At 40.5% G+C, this 25,906-nt stretch overlaps 1 protein-coding gene across 12 annotated transcripts in view; it reads right to left on the reverse strand.

Annotated features, from left to right (window-relative positions):
* ZNF518B (zinc finger protein 518B) overlaps positions 1 to 25,906 on the reverse strand; it is a 429,620-nt gene that overhangs the window by 12,279 nt on the left and 391,435 nt on the right. For 7 of the 12 annotated variants that reach the window (XR_010601553.1, XR_010601554.1, XR_010601556.1 and 4 more), the window contains one exon: positions 2,439 to 5,540. The gene's annotated coding sequence lies outside the window, so the exon portion shown is untranslated. The other 5 variants (XR_010601552.1, XR_010601561.1, XR_010601567.1 and 2 more) reach the window with 3 other exon arrangements.

The following is a 25,906-nucleotide window of genomic DNA, read 5'->3' on the forward strand; positions in this document are numbered from 1 at the left end:
CTAAACCAGCAGGCAAGAGCTTCAGTCTAGAAGGCTCACAAGCTCTGCTGTCTATAAGTCAGAGGTTGGAAATTATGCATCCTAACTGCATACGTTTATAAGACATCTAACCTGGGACAAGCATAGGAATAGGTCTTTGCTAGAATGGTGCCTGCGTAATGACTTAATTTGCTTTCTGTGAAGGAAAAAGGTGCTGTCATGTTCATGTGAACTGAATAGCCAATGCCATAAACTGAACACTTAAACAAACAAAGTTTTGGGGGAAATCTGTCCAAAGATTTTAAATTTATGAAGGCTTAAATTCACAAAAGATCCTCCCCAACACTGGCAGGAATTGTCCTCTTGTGCATGCACAGAGCCAATTTTTTAATCATTCAACACTTTGTTAACTGTCAGCTAACATTTGTGCAACTAGCAAAGCATGTACTATGCATTAGGAACTACCAACATGTCAAGTTTTGTGTTTCAAAGTTTAACTGTTATTGGATGAGCCCCATCCAGAAAAACGAGAACTTTTTCTGACACTGGGAAAAGTGTATGTCGCACACCATCAGCTAACTCTGCAATGAACCAATAGATTTTGCTTGAACATTTAAAAACCAATCACCTTAGGACAGTCACCTAGCAGGGAACTTTTCAGCCCCAAAGGGAAATGTTTCAGAAAGTTATGGATGATGGAAAACAGGGTTTATAATGGAGATTGATTTGCAGCCCCAAAACTATAGATGATGCAACAGGGCCTACCGTGTCTCTCCCCCTCTGTATTTCACACTGTATTCAATCATACAAGAGATCTTTTAATTGTGGAAAATGTTTAGTGTTAGCTAAATTATGCAGATATAGAAATATGGTTTATGAATCTTAAGAGTTTAGCTCTTAAAAAAGACTAAGCGAGCACTATCTACCTAAAGTGGGGCCCTGATCCTGATTGGATCTTTGTTCACAGTGCACAGAGGGAATTTTTACTCCTCCACACCTCCATGTAGTGGGCAGACAGGAGGAAGAATGACTCCAGCCCCAAAATGCCAGCCAGCAGATCTGAGTTGGTGTGGATGGGAAGTAGTCCATTGGGAAGCGTAGAGGCAGATTACTTTTCCTTCCTGAAGTAACAGAGAACCAGAGAATTTATTGTGATTCTGAGCCACAATTCTTACCCTGGTTAACTTTTGGCTCAGGACAGATATGTGCTGCCCATTACTTAGGGTAAGTTGAAAGATTAAAATGTAGACCTCAGTAAACAAATGTTAAAATACAGTCATGGTACTATGTATTCACAAAAGGATTGCTACACTGGAGAACTGAAATTCAATATTTTTTTAGACTATGCATAAAACATATGCTTGAGTATATTTACAGTCACGTGTACCTCTGATTGATATCATTTGTTTAGAACTATTGGCTGTTACTGGTGTAAAAAAATCACAAATGAAAATGGCTGCAGAGTGTTTTGTAAAAACATTCACTGAAATGTTTTCTTCAATTATCAACCATTAGGAGGGAAAATTACCTACTTTTGATGAAATTGCAGTGATGTTGTTTTGGGGTAGATGTTTATGATTCATTTTTGGGGGGACTATAATTCAGAAAAAGGCCTTTGGGAAGAAAAAAAAATCATAATAAAGCCTCCTGAATAGGGTTATGAAAGAACAAGCATCACTGTGTAGGTGGACCAGGTATGCTGACCTTGATAAAGCGATTAAGCACGCATCATTAGACACAGCAGTAAACTTTTGTTTAGTTCAAAACAAACATAGTCTGAGAAAAGCACCAGGAAATGTGTAAAATGCCAAAGGGAGAATGAGATTTGAGCATGGCTGAGTACCACTTTTAAACCCATATTCCTCCTTTGATGAAGGCATATAAATCCAATTATCATTAATGATAAATGTGTTGTGCCCATCTGCAAAAAATGAGCCTAGATCTCTTAATGCCCTCGCTAGAATTTTCTGTATGGTTTAAATAATGAACAGTTACATTTAAATATTTTTTCCCCTTGAAAAGTTTGGAAGTTTTGCAGTTATTCTGCTTCTTTAAAAAATAACAGAGTGACAAAATGTAATTGCTTTAGTAACATTTTGCAATAACATCAAGAAGGTCTTTTATGTCTGTGCAGTTTCAAAACCCAAACAGTGTCAACTGTGTTTTGTGTAGATCATGTAGCCTGCATTTTTATTAATCACAAAGTGATGACAGTTCTGCAAATATTATTTTGCAAGGTGTTCAACTAAGATTTTTAAGGAGACAAATAATATATCAAATTAGACAAGAAACCAATACTAGTCCCCCTGCCCCAAAAAACCCCTCCGAAAAAACATGGTGATACCAAAAGCTTAGATCTGCAAAAAACTACTCCTGGTTTCAAGACAGCCTTCTTCAAAGAAACAAAAATCTTCAAAACGGAATGGGAGACTTCAATTGTTCCCTGAAACAGACTTTAAAATGAGGCAAAGTAAGGCATCTGCATTATTAATCAGAAAAACATCCTATGAATTTTAAAACTGTATTTGTTATTTCCTGCTGGACACAATGTTCCTCACAGCCTGACAAGGTGATGATCCCAGACCCAAAACAGATGGTCTTTAAAAAGATCCTACAGATCTTCTCTCCTAATGAACCTCAAGAACCCTATAGGATTTATAATAAAGCTCTTCATACATATGAAAAGGAAGATGTTAGTTTAGCTTAACAAAACTTTAACTGAACCTATGAACAGCTATCAGCTATCACTAATTTTATGTCTAATTTGAGGGACATTTTCCATATATTCTGCAACAGCTGGTAGCACCACACTATCTTTTAAATTTGAAACTATTCCTTTTCCCCTTGTGCAGGGGTGTGTATATGTTTTTGCCAATTCTCACCACCTTCGCTCTGCCAGTTACCTCTACTTCAGTCATCCAGTTGTGCACTTCACCCTCCAGAACCTCCATACGTTCTCCCACCATGCTCCCATCAAAATTCCTCAAGCTGCCACCTTATTCCTTTTCAGTCCCTACCTCTGCTGTGATGCTTACAAATCACTCCCACCTGGCACTGGTTAGGCAAATAATGAGCTGTGATTCTTGCTTCTCTGCCAAATTCTGTTTGTTGTTTCATTACCTCATCCTCCTAACTTGACCCCTCCCCCCATTGTTTGTCTGTTTTATCCATCTGTTGCCCACTAGAGTCATGTGGACTGAGAGCTGTTTTGGGACGGGACAGTTATCTTTGCTATATGTCTGTACAGTGCTTAGCACAAGGGAGTCCTTAATCTTGATTAGGCCTCTGTGAATCTAGATGCTACCATAATACAACCAATAAATAATAATAAACAATAAAGTTTCTGTGTATGTACATGTGTGATATATGTAGCAGGGGCTGGTTTCTCAGGAGACACAACACCAGTATTCTGCAGCATTTGATCAAGGAATTAAAACATTTGGGGCACCATCTCTGGTGCGTTCTGGAGAATGGCTACAAGTACCTTGAACCGATTATAATGTACTCTCTACATTCATCAGTTCCCTCTCCTGGATATGTACTATACCAAACTGTTCAAGTTTTTAGCAATCTTGTCATTTTCTCCCATTTTTGTGGATGACCAGAGGAAATGGTTTAAACAGAGCTGTGCAAAATATACCAGTTTCATTTTACAGGGTTCATTCAAATGTTTTCTTCCTCGTCAGCTGATGTGGTTTAGAGTCTTGAGTTAGAATGAACTCAAAACCTCAGTGAAAGTCAGTCTAGATGTCATGTTTCACATTGAAACAATACAGGACTTCAAAACTACAAATCAACTCAGGTTAGTTGAAAGTTCATAGACCCATGGAATTCAGACATGGAAAAGCCTTATTAAATCATTCAGTCCATCTCCTTGCCAGTGCAGCATTCATCTCTATTGTACATTTTCTAATGTTTTATCCGGTCTAATTTTCAAAGTCCCAAATTAAACAGAGCAAAACAATTCAAAACGTCAATGGAATGTGTGGCTGAAATGTCACATTTTGAAGGGGGGAAAAGGTATGACAAGTTCCTGAAATTTTTTTGTATAAAATTGTATACCATTTTCAACCAGCTCTAGTCCTAAATTATAGGCTTCCACCATGTCCCTTTAGACATTCAAATAGATCTCTCACTGTTAGGAATAAAACAACTACAGTCTTTAAGGTGCCACTAGACTCCTCGTTGTTTTTGTAGATACAGACTAACACGGCTACCCCTCTGATACTTGACAAGTAATTCTTGATATTGATCCTACATTTTCCTTTTCTTAAGTTCAGCTATTTACTTCTAGCTGTACAGTAGGAACTAAATAATTCTTCTAAGTACTTCAGGTAACCAGAGTGTAATATATTTCTTTAGTCACACCTTAGCCAGGCAGTATATATCTTTTAATTTTTCTTCAAACCATTCTATCCAGCCTGCTGTTGTTTGTGACTGATGTTCTCTGTACTCCCTTCTAATTTGTCATTATCTTTCTGGTAATGTGATGTGCACAGTTTGTGACCCTTTCTATTAATCTAATTTGAGATTAACATTTTTAATAACATCTGAAATCAGACAATGTTTTGCATGGTCTTAGATCTTGTGGAAATTTTGTTCCTAACTGAAGTCTTCATACAGCCCATAGGTAGTGAAGATTCTCTTGTAGCTCATCTGAAAAAAGCCTGAGATTTCCCCTTCCTGCATGCATTCAGTCAGCTAGTAAATGTAATTTCTGAGTATGCAACCATGGACTGTGAGATGCTGCCATAAATTAATGTGATTGAACGTGATGATATTTGAAAGCAGCTGCTCCCTGGGATGTTACTGCCACATGTCCTGAGACACCACAATGAATATGACAGAATACCTGCCAGGGTGTATTTGGTAGGGGGCTGTTGGAGGATGGGAGGAGAAAAAAATATAAGGAGGTAACAGTAGCCACTGGAACAAAGCCAGAGGTATATGGAAGATAGATCTAATTCAAAGATTAGGTTAGGGGAGTTGAAGAGATGGGACAGATGGGGTTGAACAAAATTTGGATGGACTGAAGGACGGAATGTAAAACTGTGGAGAGGAAGAGAAAGGACCTGCTAAGTTTAGCTTGGTGAACACTGCAGGATTTGGTTTGCTGGGGGTACACAACTAAAACCTAGAGAGTTCATTCACAGAGAACAACCCCAGAGCAATCACTGCACGATCTCTTGGAGACAGTAAAATGTGACAGCAAGGGAATGAAGAAGTCAAACCTCCAAGGGGAAGCAGCAGGAAATCATCCATTAGGCCAGCATAGGGGAAGATGTCCTATCTCCAAGGGGAACCTGCCTCTCTCTCGCTCTCTCTCATTCATTCCTTTCCCTCAGATTCCGTGGGCCATCCTTCTTGGTTTGCTGTCCTCAAGAGCTGATTTTTTGTCCTCTTTTCTTGAACACAGTGGCTCCTCATTCTACAGAGTCATTCAGTGGATATTCTTCCTAGTTCAGTCTTTCGGGGGTGGCACCAGCCACAAGTCAGTGTCCCCACTACTGACAGCCTTTGTGGATGGAGAACATGAAACACCCGTCTTCCACATCAGGTACCTATAAAAAGGAAATAATTATTCTCTCACCACTACTATCAGCAGGTCTGCTAAATAGAGGGCACTAACAGCAGATACTGGGCCTATAATTCCAATGACAGGAGCTAGGGGAGCATCACACATTCCCTAATAGTCACATATTAGGTATTATGAGGTTTCTTCTCATTAGCACTTAGTTGTTATGCTAAAGTTTATGAGGTGCCATTTGATGCTGGTAGCTGCAGCAGGGAAGTGGGGACTTTCCCCTCCCTAGTGGCCCATTGGGTAACAGACATTTCCTGTACCCACCTCCCACTAATATCCTGGACTGGGGGAAGGCCCTGGCATTTACCTGTTGGCCTCTTAGGAGACATTGCTTTGGGGAGATCTAATGTCCTCTGAAGACCAGGGAGAGGCTAATGGATCTGTGAGGGGTTGCTCACCCCACACAAGACAGAGCAGTTTAAATTAGGTTAATTAACCTGACTGTACCTGGGGGAGATCCAGGGAGACTGATTCATGATGGAGCCCTGCTGAGAAGAATAGGCAGGGCTAGTATACAATCAGGAAGTTGGCAGCACAGATTAAAGCTGCAGGAGAAGTGATCTGCAGTTACTCTTTGGGAAGAGGGAGTCTGGACTGATAAACTCAGAGCTGGGGGAACCAAAAGCTATAGGAAGGAGTCCAGAGAAAGCAGACCACAGTTACTTGACATAGGGTCCCTGGACTGGAACCTAAAGTAGTTCACAGGCTTGGTTTCCCCTACCAGCCACCGTTTCGCGCGCCGCTGCTCCCCCTCCCTCCCAGACTTGAGAGCCTGGGAGGGACGGGGAGAAGCGGCGCCCGCGCCGCGGCCACTCGGAGTCTCCCCCTCCCTCCCAGGTTTGAGAGCCTGGGAGGGAGGGGGAGACTCCGAGTGGCCGCGGCGCGGGCGCCGCTTCTCCCCCTCCCTCCCTCCTAGGCTTGGGGGGAGGAGCCTGGGGGAGGAGGCAGGGCTGGGGATTTGGGGAAGGGGCAGAGTTGAGGCGGGGCCGGGGTGGGGTAATTAAAGAACGCGGCGGGGGGGCGGCCAAAATTGTGTTTGCTTTGGGCGGCAAAAATGCTAGAGCCGGCCCTGATAACCAGACTACAAAATGTAGCCACATTATAATAGTTAAAGGTACAATTATAGTACAAACAAATGAAAAAATAAAACAACTTTAGTTCTAAACATCAAAACTGTATTTTATTTTTGCACTTCATGTATTGTACTTCACTTGCATTTATCATTTTACTGCGTATACTGCACTATTATTATTATTGAACTGTAACTTGCATTTCTGTAACATTACAATCAAATTGTTCTTGTTTATATATAACGCATATTTTAACAGTTGTAATCCTAAATTGTAAATCTCCTTGAAAAAAGGTGTCAGCAAAATTAATAACAACTTTGAAGGGAGGTAAACATGTATATGGTAGCTGTTATATGGGGACAATGGTTTTTTCTAACGTTTTATAAAAAATAAAATAAAATAAAAAATATAATTTTTAGAAAACCTAACAAACACCACCAACAGGCTGTACCAGTTAGAAGCAATAGGATATCTATCAAGCAAACAATGTAAACTTAATGCAATTTTGATTACATGAATATGTGACTGAGGATTGCAATGGATATCTAGGAATGCATCCGATCCGATCTCTTACTGCATCTTGGCTTTTAGCAGTACTATCATGTTTTTTCCCATGGTGCATATGTTTCTTTTGCTAAAATGTGGGGGGAGCCAAGACTCCATGTCCCGTCCCCCCCCCCCCCCCCAGTTCCGGCACCAGTGGGAAGTGGTAAAGACTGGGCAGTGGAATAGAAGATTGCCTGAGACAGTTGATTTAGTGGGTCTTTGATACCCTGGAAGGGGAGGACTATAGTGACATGGCTGGAAGACTGAGTGTCATAACTATAAAGGGAAGGGTAATAGCTGTCCTGTGTACAGTACTATAAAACCCCTCCTGGCCAGAGACTCCAAAATCCTTTTCCCTGTAATCTCTGCTCTGTCTCGAGTTTTGTTAATTGAAGCAGTCTCTGATGTTTTCTTTCATTTTCTTCTGCTTCTAGTTTGGCCAGTTCTATTTTTTTAGCTACTTCTTTGGTAGTCATTTTCCTGTTTTCTTGTGCTGGGTCACCCCCTCTGCAGTTGACTGAAACTGGGAAGCTCTCAGCTCTGGCTGCTGCTGAGTTAACAGAGACTTTCTAACTAGCTACTCCCGAGGATGTAAAAAGAAAAAAAAACAATTCAGCTTGTAAAGTCCTTTTACCAGTCAAGTTTGCTAATTGAACCCTTCTCTTAACAAAGGACCTGTTAAAAAAACTTAACACCTCTGCCTTCAGGCAAGGAGAGATAAGATATGCATCTATCTTTTTCCAGCTCAGCTTTCCAAGCAGCTAGAAGGAAAAAAAAATCTCACTGGCTTTTGGGTTTAAAATGATCCCACCGCTCTACCACCATGTCACCAATGGCCTGGTGGAGAGGTTTAATGGAACTTTGGGGGCCATGATACGTAAATTTGTAAATGAACACTCCAATGATTGGGACCTCGTGTTGCAGCAGTTGCTTTTTGCCTACAGGGCTGTACCACATCCCAGTTTAGGGTTTTCACCATTTGAACTTGTGTATGGCCGTGAGGTTAAGGGGCCATTACAGTTGGTGAAGCAGCAATGGGAGGGGTTTACGCCTTCTCCGGGAACTAACATTCTAGACTTTGTAAGCAACCTACAAAGCACCCTCCGACACTCTTTAGCCCTTGCTAAAGAAAACCTAAAGAATGCTCAGGAAGAGCAAAAGGCCTGGTATGATAAACATTCCAGAGAACGGTCCTTCAAAGTAGGAGACCAAGTCATGGTCTTAAAGGCTCTCCAGGCCCATAAAATGGAAGTGTCGTGGGAAGGACCATTCACGGTCCAGGAGCGCCTAGGAGCTGTTAACTATCTCATAGCCTCCCCCACCTCCAACATAAAGCCTAAGGTATACCATGTTAATTCTCTTAAGGCCTTTTATTCCAGAGAATTAAACGTTTGCCAGTTTACAGCCCAGGAAACAGATGTCGCGGAGTGGCCTGAAGGTGTCTACTACGAAGGAAAAAAGGATGGTGGCGTGGAAGAGGTGAACCTCTCCACGACCCTTGGACGTCTGCAGCGACAGCAGATCAAGGAGCTGTGCACAAGCTTTGCACCAATTTTCTCAGCCACTCCAGGATGGACCGAACGGGCATACCACTCCATTGACACAGAACTCCAGGAAGAAATCACAGCCAGTGTGGAACCGAACATCCAACACTATCTGTGATTTGGGGGGCGTGTCATAACTATAAAGGGAAGGGTAATAGCTGTCCTGTGTACAGTACTATAAAACCCCTCCTGGCCAGAGACTCCAAAATCCTTTTCCCTGTAAAGGGTTAAGGATTTTGGAGTCTCTGGCCAGGAGGGATTTTTATAGTACTGTACACAGGACAGCTATTACCCTTCCCTTTATAGTTATGACACTGAGACATGAAGGAGTCTCCCAAGTCCTAGAGAGGGGTAGGGGGCATGTTGTGAGAAAAGGGGCATTGGACCTAGGAGAAGAAAATCCCCAGAGCAGCCAGGGGGAGGCACCATACTGGTGAGTGGAGCCCTTTGACAGGATTTCAAACCAAAGTGGTCATCTCCTTAAAGACAGGAGAAATAAGAATACGATTGTCCAAAGTCTGAGGTATGTAGAATAAGGTGGGTTTATGGACCCAAGATGAAGTACAAGGACACCAAAGGATGTGTGGTTCTGTCATGTGTGAGTGTTCTAAGAACTTTTCAGACAATCCTGTAGAAGAGTTAAGTATTCAAATATTTGGGAATTTAACCGTACCAAGCTACTAGACCCACACCTAATATATCAGCCCATAGAAATATCATAGATTTTATGCTCTTACATAAAAGAAGTCAATGCTTAGTAAAATCAATGATTGGAAAAATGTAGGAGGCTAGCAGTTAAAAATAGCACTCATTTAAAACTGATGCAGCTTTAAGTAAGATTTTTTTCCAATGAATTACAAATATCAATGAATTTGAATACACTTATTTTTCATCTGTTTCAAAGACAAATTTTCTTTCCATAGTTCACTGTCTTCATTAGAAATTTTTTTATGTACTTACAACACGTAGCACCTTTTGTCAACTCACATCCTCAATATAGCATTTTGCAGAATAATGGATGTAAGAAGTGCAATCGGCAGGAAAGTGGGGCTGGGCAGCTGAGAAGTTGCAATGTCAGGACAGGAGCAGGATGAGGTGAAGGGGAAGCAACGACCAAAAGGCAACCCAGCAAATGCAAAGTAAAGATAACGCTGACACTTTGGACATTAGGTAAGTATCATAGAACTGGAAGGTACCTGAAGAGGCCATCTAGTCCAGTCCCCTGCACTCAAGGCAAGACTAAGTATTATCTAGACCATGGGTATCAAACTCAATTTACATTAGGGCCAGTGCCAGTCCTCAAATCCTCCTACTGGGCCAATGATGTCGCTGAAGATGGTGTTCAGAAAAGAAAACGTTTATATTGAATTTTTATTTCAAATTTCTTAGAAATAATAAAACTGTCATACAGCTTTATACAATTCTTTGCCTGCCAGAGAGTTTTTAGTGTTTGCCAGACACCTGGCAATGCTTCAGTTCTGTCAGTTTGTTGATGTTTGGCCTCAGTGACTGACCAGTTGAAACCTTCAGGATTGCAGCAAGGTGTGCATCAGATAGTTGGGTTCGGTATTTTGACTCGTTTATATTCATTGTGGAAACAAGTGATGCTGCCTCCATGGCTGACTCCACCTGTAGTCAGGTGATGGTATCTCTGTCCCTCTTCCCCAGCCAATGGCAGCTGTGGGGGGTGGTGCCTTCAGCAGACAGAGCCGGCAGCGTGGCTGCATGGGTCTCTCCTTTGCGGGCTGCAGTGGGGAGGTTATCAGGCCACAGTTGGTCCACGGGCCAGGACTTTGAGACCCCTGATCTAGACCATCCCTGACAGGTGTTTGTCCAACCTGCTCTTAAAAATCCCCAATGATGGAGATTCCACAACCTCCCTAGGCAATTTATTCCAGTGCTTAACCACCCTGACAGTCAGAAAGTTTTTCCTAATGTCCAACCTAAACTGCCCTTGCTGCAATTTAAGCCCATTGCTTCTTGTCCTATTCTCAGAGGCTAACCATTTTTCTGCCTCCTCTTTGTAACAACCTTTTATATACTGTGAGCAAGAGGCGCAAGGAGCGGAGAGTGAGAAGGTGTGCTGCTGGAGGACTGAGGAGCACAAGTGTTATCAGAAACCAGGAGGAAGGTCCTGTGGTGAGAATAAGGAAGGTGTTTGGAGGAGGCCATGGGGAAGTAGCCCAGGGAGTTGTAGCTGTCATGCACCTGTTACAGGAGGTACTATAGACAGCTGCAGTCCACAGGGCCCTGGGCTGGAACCCGAAGTAGAGGGCGGGCCCGGGTTCCCCCCAAACCTCCCAATTGACCTGGACTGTGGGTTCTTCCAGAGGGGAAGGTCTCTGGGCTGTTCCCCAATCCACATGGTGAATCTCTGAGGCAAGAAAATCTGCCAATAAGCGCAGGACCTACCAAGATAGAGGAGGAACTTTGTCGCAGTACTTAAAAACTGTTATCATGTCCCCTCTCAGTCTTCTCTTCTCCAGACTAAACAAACCCAATTTTTTCAATCTTCCCTCATAGGTCATGTTTTCTAGACCTTTAATCATTTTTGTTGCTCTTCTCTGGACTTTCTCCAATTTGTCCACATCTTTTCTGAAATGGGAACGGGACACAATACTCCAGTTGAGGCCTAATCAGTGCAGAGTAGAGGGGAAGAATTACTTCTCGTGTCTTGCTTACAATGCTCCTGCAAATACATCCCAGAATGATGTTTGCTTTTTTTGCAACAGCGTTACACTGTTGACTCATATTTAGCTTGTGATCCACTATGACCCCCAGATCCCTTTCCGCAGTACTCCTTCCTAGGCAGTCATTTCCCATTTTGTATGTGTGCAACTGATTGTTCCTTCCTAAGTGGAGTACTTTGCATTTGTCCTTATTGAATTTCATACTATTTACTTCAGACCATTTCTCTAGTTTGTCCAAATCATTTTGAATTTTAATCCTATCCTCCAAAGCACTTGCAACCCCTCCCAACTTGGTATCATCCACAACTTTATAAGTGTATTCTCTGTGCAATTATTGAACAGAACCAGACTCAGGACCGATCCTGTGGGATTGCACTCGATATGCCTCTCCAGCTTGACTGTGATCCATTGATAACTACTCTCTGGGAAAGGTTTTCCAACCTGTCATGCACCCACCTTATAGTAGCTCCATCTAGGTTGTATTTCCCTAGCTTGTTTTTGAGAAGGTCATGCAAAACAGTATCAAAAGCCATACTAAAGTCAAAATATACCATACCTACTGCTTCCCCGCATCCACAAGGCTTGTCACCGTGTCAAAGAAAGTAATTACATTGGTTTGTTGAAAAATTCATGCTGACTGTTGCTTATCCAGAGACACTGTTTGTAATGTTCCCTGCCACAGAGCAGGGTGATGTGTTTTCCTTTAACCTTTCCCATTTTTCCTTATTCTTTTTTAAAATTAATTGTTAATTAAACAACTTGTATTTGCTTTAAATTGTATGAAATGATCAGTGGGTCGGGGAGGTGCCCAGTGCAAAGAGAATACCCCGGAGTGGGGACACCCTAGCCCCTGTCCTGGGTGACCACAGCAGGGTTGGGGGTCGAGCCCCCCAGGAATCCTGGGCCCAGCCTTGTCGGGATTTACGAGGACTCTGCCAGACAGGAGAGTGGAAGGGGAGTCCTCAAGGGCAGGGAGGCCTCTGGGTAAAGGAAGTGGGAGCGAGGACTCAGATCCTTTCGCTAGCCCACTTCACCGGGGTAGTGCAGAAGCTAGGAAACTGATCATTTGATTATTTTCTCCATTACTGTTCCAGGTACTGAAGTTAAGATGACTGGCTGTAATTGCCCAGATTGGCAAAATATCTGCCCTCTTCCAGTCCTCTGGAATTTCTCCAGTCTTCCATGACTTTTTGAGACAATCACTATTGGCTCGGATATCTTCTTATCAGCTCCTTGAGGATTCTAGGATGTATTTTCTCAGGCTCTGGTGACTTGAAGACATCTAACTTGTCTAAGTAATTTTTAACTTGTTCTTTCCCTATTTTAGCCTCTGATACTACCTCATTTTCACTGGTATTCACTATGATAGACATCCAATCGCTATTAACCTTTTTGGTGAAAACTGAAAGAAAAAAGTCATTTAGCACTTCTGACATTTCAACATTTTCTGTTATTGTTCCCCCGAATACACCCTCCCATCATTGAATAACCGGCCTACCCGTTTATTTAGCCAAGTGGCTGCAAGCCAGCTCAGCCGGTTAAAGTCAGTTCATTACTAGCTCCCCCCAAATCATGCTGTAACAACAGGCCAAGGTAACTTGTGGTCAGCCCCAACATGCTGTCCGCTTCTCGTTTACAATGTTACCTGAAAGTAGCCGATGTCGCAAGATATTTATGTGCTAGGTGTGCTAAAGATTCATATGTCCCTTAATATTAATAGTGTATTAGTAATCATTATAATTATAATTTTATATTACGATTGCATCTAGTGGTCTCCGGCAGGTTCATGGCCCCACTGTAGTAGGAACTGACCAAACACACAGAAAAACACAATCCTGTTCCTGTCAAGTTTACAATCTAATTTGAAATGAGACCTGAGAAGCCATAACAAACAATAAGACAGAAATGAGTGGTAGGGGCTGTGGGATATGTGGGAGATTGGAATGAGAATAACAAGATCAACCAGTTATATAGGTTAGTTATGGCCCTAGGCAGCACAGCTCTTGAGCCATGTGTAACTTTAAGCATGTCAGCAGACCCACTGAATGGGGTTACATGTGTTCTTGAGTGCTTTGTTGGACTGAGGCCCAAATACAATTTGATGGCTCCAGATTATGCAGTTCATGCACTATAAAGACATAGCCCACTAAAGCGAATATTTTTAAGCAAAGGATAAATAGTTTTTCCTATAAACAAAAAGGTACAGACAGTTGACCAAGTTCTGCCCTCACAGGTAGGCATGCAATTCCATTAATGCATTGCATGAGTGTGAAACTCTAATCCTGAATGCTTCTAAGCAACTCCCAAGAGTTACTGCTCACCTTGAGCTCCCAAAGAAGCCAAAGGGGGTTGGAGGTGTTAAGCCTATTGCGATAGGCAGGTGTGAAATGTCCCCTGTCCTTGAGAACTGAGCAAATAACCTGTTTGACTTTGCTGCTTTCTTCTTTGGGAAATGAGCAGGCTGGATGGCAGAGGTGCAATCTGTCCTAGTCATTGGGATCTGCTTTTTTCCCTTTTCTGTTTTTTTTTTAATTGACACGTATTCTTTGTTTTACTCCATCCTTTATCCATCTGGCATGATTTAATCTCCTTACAATGTGACTAACAAGCCTGACATGCATCAGAAGAATGAGGATATATGCCCCAAATACTATATAATAAAAGTAACTCATCTCTCAAATCCAGGGGTTGGATGTTTTATTTAATTTTATTTATTTATTTTTAACCTTAAGTGTACTGAAAGAGCAGAGATAGCCTGTGCTAAGTCATCTCTATTTTAGGTCACAGAGGCATATGACCCTCTCTCAACACCAATGGCTGCCAAAACTAGTGACCAGTTAGAAGGGTAAGAGTGCAAGCTTATTTTAGGTTACGTAAACTGGGTGTCAGCCATCTGGATTGTGTTTAGAAATCTGAGACAGAGAGAGAAAATCAGCCCTATTCAAACCCAGGAATTGTACCACTTACTGAAAAATGGCTGAATGGAATTTGTTCTCATTTTCATCCTGAATTTACTTTAAGGCAAAGACCACCCATTAGAAAAATTTAAGGCAGAAGAATTATTTTGGAGAGTTATTAGTGAGTGAAAAGAGGAGGTTTAAATGGGAAACATTTTACATCCTTGACTATAGCAGTTTCTATTGGAAACCATATATAATCATTTTTTGTCTGTGGGTTGGTTTAGGATTGAATTCTAATTGTAATAAAAATCTCATACTTGCTTTTTTTTAAATGTAATTTTATTTATTTACACATAAAGAGGGGGACTTTCAAAAGCACTCCATGTTGGACTAATGCAGTTTCCCTTGCCTCCAGTGGAAGAGGATTTAGGATAACACTCTTTTTAAAGGTTTCAGAGTGGTATCCAGTTTAGTCTGAATCAGCAAAAACAGTGAGGAGTCCTCATGGCACCTTAGAGACTAACCAATTTATTTGGGCATAAGCTTTCGAATTTGTTAGTCTCTAAAGTGCCACAAGGACTCCTCGTTGTTTTTACTCTTTTTACAAATTCCTACCCAAAGAATATACCATAGTGGAAATGAAATAAGGGTGCATATGTTGAAACATGGGACCTGAGGGTTAGATTCATGCAGTCCTCATGTCCAAGCCATTGGGAGTTCGCTGAATAAGGACTGCAGGATCAGGCCCATAAATAGAAAACTCAACAAAATAATTTTATTGATAAGCTCTGTTTACAGACTGCCAAGAAATAGTTATTCATAAGGCTACACACTGCCACCTCTACCCAGACAAAGTGTTTAGGGCCTGATCCAGTGCCCTCTGATGTCAAAGGGAGACTTCCTATTGACTTCAATCATCCAGGTCTTTAGTCACTGGGAAATTTGCTTGACTAAGGGCTACAGGATTTGGCTCATTGTTTTGACAGGTAAATTCAAAATACAGTTTGTATGCAAGTCTAATTACTATTGTATGATAGTACAATTGATGAATGGTACATTTTAAGTTTATTTTCTAATATGCCTGTTTTGGATTATAGATGTTGCAAAGGCATTGCATTGGTGTATGCTGATCTACAACAAACCAATTGAGAAAAGATTTAGCACTTAAAATATACGATCATATTCATTAGATGCAACCAGAAAGTCATTTTTCCTATGAAATGAAAAATAACTGATTACACTCTTGTACAATACCACAGTTTTCTGTTCAATAAATTGTGACAAAAAGAGAAAGGAAGCTTTTTTATAGCTTGCATTATTAATAACAGAGTTCATTCTTTCATTTTATAGGGAACATTAGTCCTTTCATTATAATATTCCAATCTTGGTTCTAAATTCTTTACTATATCTTAGAGCACATTCCTTTCAAACTGAAGACAACAAGACATCTCATAAAAAAATACTTGCTACTAAAAATAGGCTTCCTTTGCTTGACAAAAAATAATTAATGTTTTTGTTTCCCCCTCTAAATTAATAACTCTTGATTCAAGTAAAATGTTTTACTCTTTGCCTTTTTTAGCCACTGAATATTTGCAAGTACAAATGTCTATTGTTAATCCACATGCTGTCATGAATGACTACACACAATATTTTTCAAACGTTAATTTGAATGGTAGCAATCTGCTAAGTGTAATAATAAAATGTACTAAAGATTCTGGGTAGCTACAATCACAGTAATGATGAGGTCATATTCATATGTCATTTAACATCCTAGAACATAGCTTAATCTTAATTGTAGAACTGCTGCTCAAAACCCAAGTCTCTCTGAGGCACCCAATATTCCCTAGTAACAGTTATGTAGGCACCAACCAACATAGACAGCATTTGTAGTGAAAGTAAAAATGGGCAATTATGAATTGAGGTTCTAGAAGGCTTTCACTAACTATAAGTGACATGGAGTTTGAGAAGAGAGATAAGGTGGGTGAGGTAATATCTTTAACTATAGCATCTTCTGTTGGTGAGAGAGACAAGCTTTCCTGGAACCAACATGGTTACAACCACACTGCAACCATGGATTTTTATCTTTACTTAGATCAGTGATTCTTAACCTTTACTGCAGTCTGCACCCCTTTGGTTCTCACAATATGTTCTCGCACCCCTAATCAAAAATTGTTGAAGTAGGTCAGTTCTTTAAACCTAGATATATTTTTTGTTTGTATATTACAGTAATCATTAAAAATGTATAATGTTAATAAATACATAGGTTTGATTAAACAAAGTAGTTGTACTTACATGCCTGTGCTTAATTTGTGTTTTCGATGATTTACCTTCTAAAAAAATCTGGCATATCTCGCACCCTCAGAAGGTGCGTGCACCCCTGGTTAAGAACCACTGACTTAGATTGTTAATATTCTTTACTACATCATGAACTCTGGTAAAATGAAACAGCTTATTCGTGGGGTTTCCATTTATCAAACAAGAAGAATTGCAATAAATTCCTAATCACTTTCAATGGTGTAGTGAGGGCCTTTTTTATTAGAACAAGTAGTTTAGGGCTGGGTATCAGGCATTCAATGGCCTTATCTCTGGCAACATATCAGTGTTTGGTGTGAAAAAAGCCTTTCAGAGGTCTCAAATTTCTTTTGACGGGAGGTTTTAATGAATGCTTAATTGGTAGTAGTGGACTCCATTCTGGTCAACCATCATTTTATTAGGTAAAAATGTAGGGTCAAATCCTGGCCCCATCAAAGTCAATAGTGATATGGACAGAGGCTCGCAAAACCTGCAGGAGCAGCTTGATGCAACTGCCAACAATTGGCCATATTAAAACATCTAAATATATTCTCCAGAATGGTGTTAAAAGGATCTTAACCCTATCAAAAGAGGAGAAGCAGAGTTTCTGGTGGTGGCCCAGATGTTGGACTATATTACAATGGTCAGGGCTCTCAATATTACTGTGAATTATTATGGCTGTTGGCCTATGGTTAAGGATACTAATCCTGCAATGTATACTGTGGTGGTTAAGAGGGACACAGAGCCACAAAGCTCAACCGCTAATTATAACATATAAAGTAATGTGGGCCCTCCACCAAAGTGTGACAGATGACCTGGACACAACCTTCTCAGGCCTGTCACTATGGGAAGTCTGGCACACTAATTGGAATATGTGCAGTATGCCCATACGAGGGAAGGTGCAGGGCATTATACTGCACAGGGGGCAGTGGGGCAAATGGAGCATCAACACATTTCATCTTGATAGTTGGCCCTTTCAGGAAATGTGCCACCACATGGCCTATGCTTCTCTGGAGACACCTGAGCAGGAGGGTCCCAAAAGAAAAGAGAAAAAAGGGGTGAAGTGTTTGGAGTGCTAGTGATAATGTAGGATTCAGGCCTGTATTTTCACCTGAGATAGAATTTTGGGTCTTGTTTGCCTGTTTGATTCTTGATATACTTCTATTCTTACTAATATGTGTGAACAAAGAGATCCTTATTAATATGTGTGAACAAAGGACAAAGACACTGTGTATGTTGCTTCTGCCTAGCCAAATGGGTTTGTTAGTATATGAGAACAGATCAGAACAGTTAAAGTGTTATTGGGCATGGTGGGAGTATAATATACGAACACACACTTTAAGACTGCCTCAACTCCTATCTCAAGGCAAGGTCAAGCAACCAATAAAGGATTTCACATTATCTGCCTTTTCAGACATGAAGTAGGCAATCTAAGATCTCGGTGCAGCACCAAATGAAGACATAGCAACATATTCATTATTGGTTCAGTCCTAATGACTTGGGCTTTATATGGATGGGTGGCTTCGTTGATAGCTGCCTCTGCAATACAATTGCATAATATCCAAACCCAAAAATATTCTGATAGCACATTTATAATACTTTATATGTTCTAGAGAACTGGCACAATCCAGAGGGACAGATCCACATGTCCCTGTCCCATACCAGTGACCATACCAGTTGCGGATCAGGACCGAGCATTTAGTTCATGAAATTTAGAAATAAATCTCAAGTAAAGGTGTCTTACAGTAAACAAAAAGCAAAAGAGAAAGTTGTGCAAGCAAATCAGGAGTGAGTCACTGCCTATAATTTCATAGTACACCTCTACCCCGATATAACGCGACCCGATATAAAACCAATTCTGATATAACGTGGTAAAGCAGTGCTCCTGGGGGGCGGGGCTGTGCACTCCTGCGGATCAAAGCACATTCGATATAACGCGGTTTCACCAATAAGATTTTTTGGCTCCCGAGGACAGCGTTATATCGAGGTAGAGGTGTATAAAACTTTTACAAATAAGTTTGAATACTGTTTCAAACTCTCCAGTGGTAGAAGTGGCCTTTCTAATATGACTATATATCTGTTGCTGCCACAAGTAATTTTGATACCTCTGTCAATTCACAACATGTATTTATTGCCTCAGTTCATAGATTTTAAGGCTAGAAGGGACTATTATTATCATCATCAACCTGATTATAATATAGGACACAGAATTTCACCTAGTAATTTCTCTATAAAGCCCAATAACTTTTGCTTTATCTAGAACACATCTAATCTTGTTTTAAAAATTCCAAGTGACGGAGAGTCCACTCCTTTCAGTGGGCAAGTTGTTCCAATGCTTAATTGCCTCCACTGTTAAAAATGTGCACCTTATTTTCATTTGAATTTATTTAGCATCATTCCAATGCAAATGATGCTTAAGACTACCAATAACAATTTGTTCCAAAAGCATCTTTGTATTATCAGTTATGCACAAAAATATTTCTTGAAAAAAAGTGGTTGTGTCACTTGTGCCTCAAAAACATATTTTATATTTATTCTGGAGAGATGATGTAAAGTTAGCTAGACCAAATGCTAATGTTTTTGGTAGAACATCTTTCAAGTGGGGAATATAAAATAGCTAAATAGGGCAAAACACTTGAAAATGAGTTGGACTAAAGGTAATTCTGTTACTGTGAGGACTTTTTAAATCAAAGATCAGTTGAAATTAGACATTTTAACTCAAATTCCTTCAAATTTCAAATCTAGAGCCTCAGATTAAACTCCAACTCTTACATTTTCTGTTTGAAGTGAAAGCCAAAACTGGATGTAGCCTATTTTCAGTTCTAGTTTGAAAGTGGTTGAAATCCCATAAGAACATTTGCTCTAAATATTTTGGCCCCAAATGGCATAAATCTTATCAAAACAGATGCAGACATGATATTCTCACTGTTAAAAACTATTAAAATCATGTGAGATTAGTTTATCATACAACATTTCTCTAATTTAGGACAAAAATCCAGACGAATGATTTTGTTGAAGGAATACAGTAAAGCTAGGTCTGATTTTAATAAAATATTGTATAAAACATAGGTTTTCTTATGAATACATTGTTTGAACATCATAGCCCATTTATTTGATATGTAAATCATTATTTTATGAATTTTTACCTTTCTATTGCAAGATTGGAAAAATGCGGGTTGCCCTCTAGTGGTCAAACCACCACCTATAAATTCTCCTGAACTTCATCCAAAGACTGTGAGATAAATCTATGTGCAATTTTCACATTCATCCTGAAAGCAGGTGAATATGGTGGTTTCAGACTTAAACGTCAAAATGAAAATAGCTGAGGTTTGCCATGAGCCAAAGGGAAAGGGAAATTTTATGCCTCATCTATATGCAGTAGACAATTTTTTTTTAGAACCTGAGGTTTATTGTTTTATTTCCACCACAAAGCTGTGTCCAATGCCATACTCTGACTTACGCAAGAGATTATCTATATATCTGACTGGCTGGGCAACCCTGTTCAGTTGTGAAACACAGCTAAAACACATGTGACATAGTTCCCTAGTTAATGGCCATGTTTGTTCAAGCTCTGTAACACCACAGTAACAAAAATACCAAAACCCGTTTACACAAAATCACCATGCCAGATTCCAGGCTAATATACAGCCAGTTGTTTTTTTGAGGCATTTTCTCATCCAGTTATTGTGCTAAAGAACTTAAGAAAATCTAGTCTAATTAATAACTGATGTTTTAGAAAGAATTCAGCTGCAGTTCCCAGTGGCAGACTGTAGTGTAGAGCCATATGCTAACAAAACTAATTCAGTACAGTGTGGCAAGGTACCCTCTTCATCCCTCCCCCCTCCCCCGCCATGCCCTTTTAAATCAAAGATCAGTCGAAATTAGACATTTTAACTCAAATCCCTTCAAATTTCAAATCTAGAGCCTCAGATTTGCATAAAGGATTCCACTAACCCATTCAATGCTGCAGGGATCAGCATCAAATGTACTGAATTTCTCCAGAAGTGGTGTTGGAAATTCAGGAGAGGGACTGAGTGGAGGTCTGTTATCTGCAATGATCTCTTCTGGTTACCCATATTCAGCAAATATATCCAATAGCATTGTGATAGTGTTAACTTCAAAAGGGCTCTTCACACATACCACTGCGGGTCACTTAGAACATGCATCAGCCCAAATGCAGTTCATTGGATTACTTATTTCTGTAGTCTATTTTTACACCTTAGTTGCCCACTTCTTTGGGGAACATGGCACAGCTTCTGGCATGTTTTGATGGTTACTGCATAAGTCACATAGACTTGGACACAGGAGCAGAAATTAATCAATGACATCACTGTGTCTTGACATACAATGTAGTGGAAGTAGGGCTGGTCCCAGGATATTAGATACAAGGGGGGTGAGGTGATATCTTTTATTGGTCCAACTTCCATGGGCAGCGGGTATAATAGGCCAGGGGAGGCTCTGCTGCCCCTGGTGCTGCCGCTGCCGCTGGACCCCCAGTTGCGGGGTTTTGGTGGGAAGTTTTTGTTTTATTATGCCCCATGCAGGTTCTGGGGCGGCTGAGAATGTGGTATGTGCTATTCAGCTTCCTGGGTTCATTAGTAATCTCCTTGGACTCCAGAGAGATTACTGATGACCCCAGGAAACTGAGTAGCAAATACCGCCTCCTCAGCCACCCCAGAACCTGCATGGGGCTTATGAAAAGCTTCTTTGGACGAGGGTGAGAGGCTTTTCCCCACAGTGGCTAGGATATGCGGAGGGAAGGTGAGGTGCGGCTGTAGCTGGCCCGGGGTTCCTCCAGGCAGATGGGTCGGGAGGCTCGGGGCTTTGGCTGGCCCAGGACTCCTCCAGCCGAGGGCAGGGGGGCACTCAGGACTCCTCTTGGTGAGGTGCGGGGGACTTGTGGCTCTGGCCACAGGGGAGTGGCAAGGGTGGAAAGGGCAGAGCCAGGGGCTAGCCTCCCCTAAGGGGGGTTCCACCTGCTGCCCATGCAAACGTGTGTTGGTGAGAGAGACAGGCTCTTGAGCCACTCAGTCCACAGTCCTGAAGAAGAGTCTTAATATGTCATAATCTCTTTGCATAGCTACTCCTTTGGTTAACTTGAGACCCGTATTTTTACTGCTTTTATTTTCCTGATGCAACCCAAATGACAGTCAGAGATGCTATCCTACCCAAACCTGCTGAAAGATTTAGTAAGTTGCCTCAAGAAAGTCATCTTTCTTTGAACTTTAACTGACATCTCCTCTTTTATCATCAGGGAATTAGCTGATAATCTGGTATTACAGTTGCTGTTATTTTGATCTGCCAGTTTATCAGACTGGCTCTCAATAAACAGTGAACCTTGGATGAAGGGAAACCCTCAAGAGGGTAGAAATTATTCCTGTCAGGTAAAACTAGAGCTAAATGATAAGTCTCAGCTAAATGATAAGATTATTTTGCTCTATTTTAGTACAACTAAGAACTAGGTGTTCATACCTCCTCTGGCCTTCAGAAATACTTCAACACATCTGAAAATAGAAAGACTAGTGCCTATAGTGACACCCTTGATGTTACAGTGGTAGGTCGCTGTAAACCTGTCATATCCAATCATAAAAGGACTTGGATTAAATCCCAAGTAAGAAGTAAAGGCTTAGAGGTGCCAAGAAAAGGAGCCCACTCAGTTCAAAGGGCAGCTGCATCTGCAGCAGTCAGTAGGGAATATAACATCTCCACTCATAGTATAATGCCATCCACTAGTCTGTAAACGTGAAACATTACTGTCGTTCCTCACTTGAAGATGACATGTACAAGTATGCAGCTGTGAATCTCAGTACTTCATATGCAGACAAGATTATTATGTTTAATATATCATTATTTATGATTATATTATATTTAAATAGATTACCTGTAATTTCAGGAACAGAAGATTCAGATTATTTGAGGGGAATAACAACATTTTTTCAGACACTAAACTAAAATATTCTGGGTAGGATTTGGGGTTTTTTTTTCCTGTCCACCTATCCAATCATTTTCATGTGCAAATAAATGAAAGTTTGCACCTGTCCTTGCTTTCCTTTGCAAAGGACAGATATCATAATGGATGTCAATGGAGGGTCAGGGCCTTCTTTCTGCCAGAAGACAGATGTCTCCTAGAATGGGTTTAATTTGAGATTTAAATTTGAAATCCATGGTTTACAAGGACTTCCCTAATTCAGGGAAACACCTTTTGTTTTCTTTACATTAAAAAGACAAGAAAAACCTTTCCTACTTTATGTTGCTATTTTCTCAGAAATTATTTATTCATATTTACACTAGAGTTTATATTTATACTATGCTCCTGGGGCTTCCTCTTGTTTAATAGGCTTCTTAGTATTTGTTTCAGGCCTGGGTCTAGTTCAAAACCATCTTTAAATGGAAGTAAGGAAGGGGAATGCAGACCGTTTGCATGAGGGATTCTTAAGCCTTTCTTGATGGCTCATGAAGTTGATAGAGCTTATTAGGAAACTGATCTCCCATTCCAAATATTTTTGAGAGCTAACATTTTTTCCACCCTCAATTCAAATTGGGACAAAAAGTCAAAAACTTAAAAATAAAATCCAGGGTTTTTTGGTTTACACATATTTTCTTTTTGTTTCCATTACAGGGGAATCAAAATATTTTGTTTTGATAATTTCAGAAAGTTTCATTTTGACTTCAACCTTTTCTTTCTTTAATCTTTTTTTAGTTGAATTATCTTGTTGCCAAACAGTGATTTTAAAGCAGAAAACCATATTTTTTTTCATTTAAAAAAATCAAAATGAAACATTAACAATTTCAAAACTTTTTTTCTCTCATTTTTTTTTTTCAAATTTGGAAATTCATAAAATCCAAACCTGCTTTGGGAATAATTTCAGTTTAGAGAAATGTAAATTTTTTGGCAAAATTATTAATTGAAAAATTCCCAGCCAGCTCTAAAAGCGGAAGAACAACTCCCTCTGACGAAAAATAATCTCACTCTTTCCTCAAACAACACAGAACAAATTATTGCTAAAGTCATTCTGGTTTTATGAACCCTTAGAAGGAAACTCAATAACAGAAGCTCTAAATTATATTGTTTACATTTGGCCATTTATATGGACAATCATTTTCTACCATTGTTCTTTAGATAGATATGACAATTTTATGTAACTAACCTTTTTTCCCCCTCCTTTCCTTTTTAACATGGGAAGAATTTTTGGGAATAGGATTAATAAAGCACCAGGTGCTTCCTTGCTTTAAGAATCTATCAGGGAGTTTATTTTTGTGAAGAGTTTGAAAAGCTCGACTTAAACTTTAATCCAAACATTTTGCAAAATTAAGCAGATGGCTGCTGACACTGCAGCCTTGTCTCACTAAAATGAGTGCCAGAAACTGAAACACTTATATACACAGCGGAAATATTACTGAATATAAATGATCAAAACAAGCTCTCTTGAAAATTAGCACAGCCTTTGGTGACAGAAATGGCATATGGACACTCTTCCCCTTTTCAAGGAAGAGAGAGTGGATGTGCACCTCTAACAATGTGTACTGAAAATGTGGGCAGTAAGGTCCAGCACACACTCCTAAAATGAAAAGTTGTTCTTTCAAAGGACCTCAGCCTAGTCAAAGAGAAAAATCACACACGTTTATCAGGTGCTCACTGAAAGTGACATGCCTCTCGAAAACAGACCCACCAATGTTAGCTGATGGGAAGTTTAGGATATTGTTTCAAATAAGTAGTTTGGGATAAATCTAGTAGCCCCCTTTCCCCTTTGAGCTCTTGTTGGCATATCTGTAGTAGAAATCAGCATATTTCTGTCTTTATAAGCTCTGTGCTGATTTAGTCATTACTGCTCTAATCCCAGCAGAGAGATCATTTCCAGCATCTTCAGACTAGTTTTTATCATGGGTACTGACTTCATGTGTGGCTAGATTGTCTGCTCATCTTACATGGCCATGCAGGGGAAAAGGGCCTCTCCTACTCCTTTGTACCAACTCATGGGAGCTGCCTGAATTGCAGCTGCAAGCACAGTGAGAGTACAGGGGTTGATACTCTCCCTCCGGAGTCAGGAAGGGGTGAGGTGCCCCCTCCCGCTCTGCCCATGCATCAACCAGCCAAACCCTGTGAAGGTCTGCTACAGATTACCCCTCCCCCATCCCCAAGCACAGGAAGAGAATTTAGGAAGAATTGTGTCTCAGAAGTGTTGTCTCCTTGTATCATGCCTCCCAGGTCTACTCCTGGAGTGGTGCAATGTAAACACTGTCCCTTGCTCAGGATTCTGTCTAAAGGCACAGTCTACCCCTTTGAAAGCAAAATACAGAGGTTTGGCTGCATTAAACTTGTTCAAGATGAAAGTCATGAGTATGTATCTCTGTGCGATGCTTTCCTACATCTGCTTCTTATCTTAGAAGATTTTTCTTAGTCCTACATCTTCAGCAATACATTTATAAACCTTCCCATTGCCCAGGTCACCTGACCTGCTAATTACTCTGCTGCAGCCAAACAAACCTAAGTCTGCTGTATTGCCAGTAAACTACAGGATAAGTGTAGCTGGAACTGTTCACTGTTTTCTACCCTTTTTTCTGTACTCAAATGGTCAGTGAACCAATCTCAGATTTCCTGAGTTTGTTCATTATGCATAATTGTTTGACTACCTTTATTTTTTAGAAATGGACCTGCATGTGTTTTTCCAGACAGTTTATCTTGAGAACTCCTTAGAGTATTTGACAGTTGAGCTGAATGATTGGTCACCTACATCAGCTGGTGTAATTATTGATCCCTCATTGGCTAACCTCCCCTTTACAAATTGAGCACAGTCTGAAGAAATCAGTGGACTGTTTAATCTCTCAGGCAGAAGGACATAGCAGGAGGGAGGCAGACTAGGGAATTGTAGAATATTTAAAATATTTTCCAGTCCTTTTGCTTAAGAAAGTGCATTGTATTTAACTATGTTCATGGACCCCAGGTTTGAAGGTAGCAGGGCAATTTCCTGACTTACTATAATAATTAAATAATAATTAATGGAGATATCCCATCTCCTAGAACTGGAAGGGACCTTGAAAGGTCATTGAGTCCAGCCCCCTGCCTTCACTAGCAGGACCAAGTACTGATTTTGCCCCAAACCCCAAGTGGCCCCCTCAAGGATTGAACTCACAACTGTGGGCTTAGCAGGCCAATGCTCAAACCACTGAGCTATCCCTCCCCCAAAGACATATGGTAAGACAGATTTATTACCAGTTTTGCAGCCAGAGCATGTATTTCTGCTTTCATTTACGACATTACAATTGCATTGATATCGATAGAATTACTCCTCACTTACACCAA

This window comes from Chrysemys picta, chromosome 5 (assembly GCF_011386835.1).
Source record: "Chrysemys picta bellii isolate R12L10 chromosome 5, ASM1138683v2, whole genome shotgun sequence".
In the NCBI taxonomy this organism is placed as follows: domain Eukaryota; kingdom Metazoa; phylum Chordata; order Testudines; family Emydidae; genus Chrysemys; species Chrysemys picta.